The sequence below is a fragment of the Budorcas taxicolor genome, chromosome 8 (genome assembly GCF_023091745.1).
Source record: "Budorcas taxicolor isolate Tak-1 chromosome 8, Takin1.1, whole genome shotgun sequence".
NCBI lineage: Eukaryota > Metazoa > Chordata > Mammalia > Artiodactyla > Bovidae > Budorcas > Budorcas taxicolor.
The window spans coordinates 92,178,025-92,187,102 of NC_068917.1; the positions used below are offsets into that span (position 1 = coordinate 92,178,025).

Consider the following 9,078-nt stretch of genomic DNA (forward strand, 5'->3'; position numbering starts at 1 on the left):
CCCTGATGCTGAGAAAGACTGAAGGCGGAAGGAGAAGGGGATGACAGAGGATGAGATGGTTGGATGGCACCACCAACTCAATGGACATGAGTTTGAGTAAAATCTGGGAGTTGGTGATGGACAGGGAGGACTGGCATGCTTCAGTCCATGGGATCGCAAAGAGTCGTACACAACTGAGCAACTGAACTGAACTAAACTGACGAAAGGTGGGGAAAGAAAAACATGTTCAGGGACAAGAAGTCAAGGATGATAGTTATAGTAAAAGACATAGTGACCATCTGCCCCTCCAAGTGAGATCTGTGCTTTCACATTTTAGCTTCTGAGGTCATCTCTCACCATGAGAGGATCCAATAACCAAAAAGTCACATGCAGATGTGTATCCATGAAGAGAAGTGAAGGCAGAACTCGAGAGGAACAATGCCTCAGGTTGTCACACTTGGAAACACATTTGCTGGCAGGTCATGAAAGTTGGTGAAAAGATATGTATGCCTAGTTTCTTAGTCATGTCCGACTCTTTGTAAGCCCTTTGGACTGTAGCCCATTCAGGCTCCTCCATTCATGGGACGTTTCAGGCAAGAATGCTGGAGTGGGTTGCCACTTCCTTCTCCAGGGGATCTTCCCAACCCAGGGATTGAATCTGCATCTCCTGTGTCTCCTACATAGCAGGCAGAGTCTTTACCTGCTGAGCCATCAGGGAAGCTCTGAAAGTGAAAAGATACACGTGGTGTCATTCAGGTCATTTGTGCAGGACAGACAGCCTAGGCTGGGAGTAAGCTGTTAGCATACATGTGTATATTCTGCTTTCTGACCACTCCTCCTTTCCCTTTTTTTTTTCAAGTATTTGTTGAATTGAGCACCCACCATGTGAGTAGCCCTGAAGGGAGTGATTGTGAGAGAGGTTGTGGGGACTTGTTTGCCAAACAACCTGATTACTAGGATGAATTTTTAACCATCTTGGAGATTTTATGTTGTGGTAAAAGGTGGTAGTGAGGCTGATAGGGAAGTTTAAGCCAGATTACCCAAATCTCTCTGATATTTTGATAAACATTATAGTTCTAAGAAGATCTTTCTTTCCAGATAGATTACACAAACCCTTCTGGGCATGTAGAGAAATATCAGTAAAATGAGTCATCATTAATGCGTCTCATCATCAGAATAATCATGGCAATAACACTATAGGAGATGGAATGTTACAGGGTATGGTGGAGCAGAGGGACATTTTGCAAAAAGATAGTAAATTTTGTCCTAAAATTCTATAAATCCAAATACAACTGTGAATATATTTTCATAGCAGTTTGAGTTTCCCTCCAGGAATCAGCAAGGGATGATCCTCCTGCTTTATCTTAAAAGAAAGTGAATGCTGAGATGAATTCACTGCTTTCTGAAAAAGACATGAAAAACCCAGGTGGCAGCTTGTGGTCTATCGATGTTCTGCCATGACTCCTCTCCAGGTCTATATTTAGTGTGATCTGATTGAGTGAGATCACATGCTCAGAATAAACTAAGCCCAGAATATCAGCTATGATTTACTTCCAGAGGCAGTAATAAATCTCCCTCTTGAAATTGTGTTTGTTTGCCGCTGGCTAGGTTCCTTCTCCACTTGTATTATGCCTCAAAGCTATAAATATATAAAATTTTAAATGGACAATAGATCTATCTGATAGATATTTGCCCCACTGAATGCATCCTGTAGGCACAGATTAATCTCTGTAAAATATTATTATTTATGATCATTTCTTCAGGGATCCATCTATACAGCTTAAAAAAAAAAAAAAACTGGTAATCACCTACCTCACAGTGGATTTCCTACTAAGTGAAATAAAGTCTGAATTTCTCTCAGCTACTGAAAATAGCAATTTCACCACAACAGCAGGAAAATAACCCTAGTAGGCAAAGATATTTGAGCCAAGTTAGACTTGGAAACATAGTGCCTTGGTCTTGGGATTAGGTCACAGAAAGTTAGCTCCCTATCCATTTATAATGACTGAATCTGAGCTGGGTGGAGTTTGTGGGCACATCTTAGCAGAGCACAGGTGGATATTTGCATTCCAGTGACCATAACCTGACATATCCCAGGTGAGGCTGTGTGGTGCCCTTCTGAAGACAACACAGGGTCCTTTGCTCCCTGGGTGAGCATCTTCACCTCATAATTCAGGAAGGGCAAAACAGGAGATGGCCATGGAGAGCCTGGATTGGATGCAGCCAAGTCATCTCACTGGGCTCCTGGGGCTGAAGTTTCATGCCTACTCAAAATCAGGCAGCTGTTTCTCCCCAGGCAGACCTGCAGACTCCACCACCCTGGATACTCTCACTCCCACTCTGAAATGAGAAAATTCAATCAAACAGAACCAGTCCAGAATTAACACATGTAAAAGAATTACCAGAAAACAACATTAAAATAGCTAATACAAATATTTTCCTTCTGTTTTCAAAGTTGAGACTTGAAAAACATATTTTAAAAGCACTCAATTCAAGTTTTTTGACAGGAAAACTATAATTTCTGAGAGAAAAAATAACCTAGATGAAATTAACAAAAGATTAGACATTGCAGAGGGAAAGATTAGTGATTTTAAAGACATAGCAACAGAAACTATCCAAACTGAAACTGTGAAAAAATGAAATCAGAAAGTACCAGTAAGTTGTGGGACAACTTCCAAAGACCCAACATACATTTAATTGGAGGCCCCGACAAAGAGCATGACTGGGGGAACAGGAAAAAATGTTTGAAGAAATAGTGGACTTTTTTTTTTCAAACGATGAAAATCCATAGATACTTAGAGATGCAATGAAATCCAAGCACAAGAAACATGAAGAAAATCAAACCAAGATACATCACAATTAAACTACTTGAAACTAGTGACAAGAATACAACCTTAAAAACAATATGTACAGAGGGAAAAGGTAAGTATAAAAGCAAATTTATCACCCCAAGATTTATCTGCTATGCAGATAGCAACACAGGAAAATAATATCATGAAGGTATTGAAAGGGGAAAATATCCGTTAATCTAGAACTCAACATCCATCAAAAATGTCTTTAATTTGATTTGGGGGAAGACCTTTGTTATGGTTATGGGCTTTCCACCTCTGCTGGGTCAGGAAGCTGGGGACACGCCCTCAAACGCCGCGACTGGTACCTAACCATAGCCCTTCCACTGCCCGTGAGAGATTCCTGTGGCTTTTTAAATGATTGAACAATGATGAAAATGGATCCAAAACAACTTTTGTACTGAAGCAGAAGATTCTTATTACCCTCCATTAACTCAATTCAGTCTTCAGAACAGGCGGAACGAGTGAAACCCAGAAAACTGAGAAGAAAACCTCACTTTGGAGCTTTATCCAGGACTGTTCTTAAGCCCTGCCTTTCTACTTGTTTTAATTTTCCTTTGAATTTATAAATAGTGAAGACCAAAGAAATAGAAGAAACATTTGGGAGCTTTATACCAAGAAATTTGCCTTGAAAGCTGCTATTCTTGGAGGGAAATCATATCAAGTTCCTGTCTGTTTTTTTTTTTTGAAAAACAAGATTTCTTATGTCCTTAGATTTTGAAGGATAAGACAAATATAAACTCATACCTGCAGACTATTTTTAGCAGCCATGTAAGAATAATGAGATTTGTAAATTAAGGGCTTTGTAATGTTGGACGGATGTTTTGCTACTAGAGTTGACTACTCAGAATATCTTTTATAGCTCTTCAATGTTTTATTTTTGATCTATCACTTCAATGACATTATTTGACCAAACAGAAGTCATTCTGTCTTTCTAAGCTATGACCTTGTTATGAACAGTATTTGCATTCACTGTGCAAATGTCCATGTATTATCTATTTAAGCAACATCATAGTGCCATCACTCAAGGAAGCTGAATGAGCTGAACATTGATATAGCTCTTTCCCCTTTCCCATTTTTTAAATGGAACAAATACGTTTTATGTTCCCCTCTCTCTCCCCTTTTTCCTTCCCCTTTGGGAAACATGTCAGGAACTAGATAGTTTAAGATGAGTAGTTGAGGGGACTGAGAGATTGATCCACACAGAGCCTGGCTTCTTTGTGCTTCATCGTAAGGCATTCTGCTGGCAAGAGAACCTCATGGAAATCCAGCTGGCAACTCAAAGAAGTTCAGGAAGCAGGACCACAGGGATTATACTCTGGGATCCTGGCCATGAGGTTGGAGGCCTCATCTCGTTGAAAAGAGACACTAGATTTAAACGGTGCAGCGTGACTTTGTTCCTGCTTGGCTAAATTTCTCAACATCACAGTCAGCTAAGTCACCTACAGCAACTTTCAAAAAACATGGAGGGCACCTATCCCAAGGAGATGGTAGATTTGGAGTAAGCTGTTGTAGACGTAATTCCTCTGATGGCTTTTTCAACAATGGACCTCTTCAGATAATAGGAGATTCTTGGCACCAGCCCTCCCTGTTCCACCATGATTCTGTGGACTCTGGTGTCTCTAAGGGAGCGTATGCTGGAATCACAGGGGACCTATCTAGTTGGCGTGGCTCTGCACTAGGTCATGATGGTATAAGCCAGCATAGTGGGGTTGGCACTGGAAACCATCGTCCCTGGAATGGCAGCTTCCACTTCAAGAAAGAATGTGCCTTTTAGGAAAAGCCACCTACAGATATTAGGGGAGAGAAGAAAGAAGATAAGGTGGAAGAGCTGCCATTTGAAGAGGAAGTCTTTCCTTCTTTGAATCCAGAAACTGGCAAACAGAATCAGCCATGCAGACCTACTTGGACCCCTTCTAAAGTGTGGGAAAAACCACCTAGTGCCAAGCAGCCCTCCAAAATGCTAGTCATCAAAAAAGTTTTCAAAGAAGATCCTGCTGCTTCCTTCTCTGCTGCATTCACCAGGATCTCATCATGCAAATGGAAACAAATTGTTAACCATGGTTCCAAGTGTCTATAAGAACCTGGTTCCTAAGCCTGTACCACCTCTATCCAAGGCCAGTGCATGGAAAGCTAACAGAATGGAACACAAATCAGGAGCCCTTTCCTCTAGCCAGTTCAGTTCAGTTCAGTCGCTCAGTCGTGTCCGACTCTTTGAGACCCCAGGAACTACAGCACACCAGGCCTCTCTGTCCATCACCAACTCCCAGAGTTCACTCAAACTCATGCCCATTGAGTCGGTGATGCCATCCAACCATCTCATCCGCTGTTGTCCCCTTCTCCTTCTGCCCTCAGTCTTTCCCAGCATCAGCTTCTTTTCAAATGAGTCAGCTCTTCGCATCAGGTGGCCAAAGTATTGGAGTTTCAGCTTCAACATCAGTCTTTCCAATGAACACCCAGGACTGATCTCCTTTAGGATGAACTGGTTGGATCTCCTTGCAGTCCAAGGGACTCTCAAGAGTCTTCTCCAACACCACAGTTCAAAAGCATCAATTCTTTGGTGCTCAGCTTTCTTTATGGGCTTCCCTGGTGGTGCAGAGATTAAAGCGTCTGTCTGCTTTCTTTATAGTCCAACTCTCACATCTACACATGACTACTGGAAAACCTATGGCTTTGACTAGAGGGACCTTTGTTGGCAAAGTAATGTCTCTGTTTTTGAATATGCTGCATTGGTTGGTCATAACTTTCCTTCCAAGGAGTATGCATCTTTTAATTTCATGGCTGCAATCACCATCTGCAGTGATTTTGGAGCCCCCAAAAATTAAAGTCTGACACTGTTTCCACTGTTTCCTCATCTATTTGCCATGAAGCAATGGGACCAGATGCCATGATCTTAGTTTTCTGAATGTTGAGCTTTAAGCCAACTTTTTCGCTCCCCTCTTTCACTTTCATCAAGAGGCTTTTGAGTTCCTCTTCACTTTCTGCCATAAGGGTGGTGTCATCTGCATATCTGAGGTTATTGATATTTCTCTGGGATATCTTGATTCCAGCTTGTGCTTCTTCCATCCCAGTGTTTCTCATGATGTACTCTGCATAGAAGTTAAATAAGCAGGGTGACAATATACAGCCTTGACGCACTCCTTTTCCTATTTGGAACCAGTCTGTTGTTCCATGTCCAGTTCTAACTGTTGCCTCTTGACCTGCATACAGGTTTCTCAAGAGGCAGGTCAGGTGGTCTGGTATTCCCATCTCTTTCAGAATTTTCCACAGTTTATTGTGATCCACACAGTCAAAGACTTTCCTTTAGCCAAAAGTCTACTTTTACAGACCCATCTGTTATCAAACCAGTAGTACTGGCTGGTGGTGTAGTTTTAAGCTCTCTCAAAGAGAGCCCCACCAGCACCACTCCTCCAATTGTGATCACCTCCTCTCATCTGACCAAGTTGACCCGCGGAACTATTGACAGGAAGGGCGAGCTCCTGAAGACTCTGAAGGATGACCGGAAAGAGGACTTCTCAGAGAGCAGAGAGTGTGAGAAGCTGAAAGATTTGGAGGACAACAGCACACCTGAACCAAAGGAAAACGAGAGGAAGGCTGTCATCAGAATGGTCTCGCTCTCCCTGTAGAAGAGGAAGGGGTGGTCCTCTCTCACTCTTTGGAAGCAGAGCACAGGTTACTGAAAGCAATGAGATGGCAGGAGCATCCTGAAAATGATGAGAATTTCCTGCTCCTCACAAAGGATGAGCTCAGAGAGTTCCACATGAAGACAGAGCAGCTGATAAGAAACGGCTTTGGGAAGAATGGCTTCTTGCAGAGTCGAAGTTCCAGCCTATTCTCCCCTTGGAGGAGCATTTGCAGAGCAGAGTTTGAGGACTCAGACACGGAGACAAGTAGCAGTGAGACATCTGATGACAATGCCTGCAAGTAGGCATATAGATGCCCACAGTGAAATCTGACCCAGTAAACTCAGCTTGTGTGTTTAAGGATTATACAGAAGAAATTGTTCTTTTCCTTTTCTTATGTTATTGTTGAATACTTCGTGCACCTGAGAAATGATCATATCCCAAAGAGAGAGCGAGCAATTGGCTTGTTTAGCTTTTGTTGTTGTTCTTCCCTGTTATCTGCTTGATAGAAAGAACTTTGTGTGGTGGGAAAGATTTTTAAAACACACACACATACACGCAGTATATACAGGGCAATGCTCAGGTGGGAGCTGGCAGTGCAGAGAGGAGGAGACACTGGTCTGCAGCAACAGCTTCTACTACCAGCCCTTGGGGCACTCACCCCTGTGCTCAAGCAATCACTGTCCATGACAAAGTGACTATTGAAGTTATAATTGTATTGAATTAATGCTAATAATTTGGATATTTTATTTTATTTCTGGCTGCTCAGGTAAGGTTAGCCCTTAACAAAGCATATGTGGTCCCCCCCCCCTTTTTTTTTCTGGGTACAGCTGCAAAATATTTGGATATAGGAAGTGTTGTGCTATTCTTGCAGCCTTGATATTCAGGGTGGATTGCAAAACATAAATCTTTGTGAGATTTCAAAGATTAAGATTACTTTGATAACATTATTTACAGCTTTAAAAGATGTGGTTATCACAGGTCTGTTGAGGGGGAAAGCTACTGCATAAAATAACTGACTTGAAATAAATAGTTTGCATCAGTTTGGGGGGGGACGTTTAATTTTTTTTAATTTTGAAAAGCAGAATCCAATGTATTTCAAACTTACAAAGGCTCAAAGAATTTCTTATAAGTAGACCTCGAACCCAGATCTCCCACATTGCAGGTGGATTCTTTACCATATGAGCCACCAGGGAAGCTCACAAGTAGACTCATACATTGGAAATGTTACGGGGTGTCTCTGCAAGCAGGTAGGTGATTAAATCAGATGAAAATAGGATAAAGGGATAAAGCACCAGAAATTTTGTCTACATTAATGAAAATATATGGTTTCTTCTTATTGTTTAAAGCCTTTTAAAAGATAGTTGCTTCTATAAAAATACAAACTATAGATTTTGAGATTTGTAGTAAGCATTAGAAATCGTATGGTAACACATCGATAAAGCACAGGAGGGGAGGAGTAACAGCAAACTCCTGTGGCCTTCTTACATTATGTATGCAGTGGCCTATCATCACTTGAAAGGAGACCGTGACAAGTATACCAGAAACCCACAGTAACCACTAAAATAACAAAATACGGCATTTTCTTCAATTATTCAGCTAAAAGAAAAGACATACATTGCCAGTATTCAAAGATAAGAGAAGTGACATCATCACAGATCCCACATATATTAAAAAGAATGATAAGGGAAAACTGTGAACAACTTTCCGTTAGTAAATTTGATAACTGAAATGGATAAATTCCTTAAAATTCACAAGCTGCCAAAGTTCATTTAAAAAGAAAGAGATAACCTGATAGAAATAAAATAAATAAAAGCAATGTAGTCAGTATAAAACTCAGCATTCTGAGTAGTTTCAGAGACTTAAATTCTCTGAAGTTTGCTCAGAATTACACAATGTGATGACTGGCTTCTGCATTAGCTTACTGTTTAAATCTTGAACGCAATCCCACTATCATGAAAGTTGGTCAAGGCACTCCCACGTGAAGAAATTCAATTGGTGGTTAAAACCATTCCCACAAAGGAAACTCCAGAAAATTAAACACAGAGGAGTATATCCTAACCTATTCTATCAGGCCAGCTACCCTAATTCCAAAACCAGATAAGAATATTACAAGAAAATAAAACTAAAAACCAATATTCTGCATTAATATGAATGCGAAAATTCTAAATAAAATTTTAGCAAATCAGGGACTTCCCTGGTGGTCCAATGGCTAAGAATCTGCCTTGCAAAGCAGGGGATGAGGATTTGATTCCTGGTTGACAAACTATGAGACCTCATGTCACAGAGCAACTAAGCTCACGAACTGCAACTACTGAGTCCAGGATGCTCCAGAACTTGTGCACCACAATTGGAGAACCCATGTGTCTCAACAAAAGATCCCGCATGATACAACAAAGATCTCATGTGCTGCAACTAAGATCCAGTGTAGCCAAATAAATAAATTTTTTAATGTAACAAATCAAAGTCAATCATGTATGAAAGGGAAAATACATTATATCAATCTGGGTTTGCAAGGAATGCAAGGTTGGTTTAACATTTTAAAAATCAATGCAAATGAACATAGTTATAAACTTTAAAATGTAAAAGATTAAATATAAAAAACTAAATAATTACTTCCATAGATA

General features: G+C 40.7%; 1 pseudogene; it reads left to right on the forward strand.

Moving 5' to 3' along the window:
- Positions 1 to 2,973: 2,973 nt before the first annotated feature.
- On the forward strand, positions 2,974 to 6,756 carry LOC128052102 (vasculin-like protein 1; annotated as a pseudogene).
- Positions 6,757 to 9,078: the final 2,322 nt, after the last annotated feature.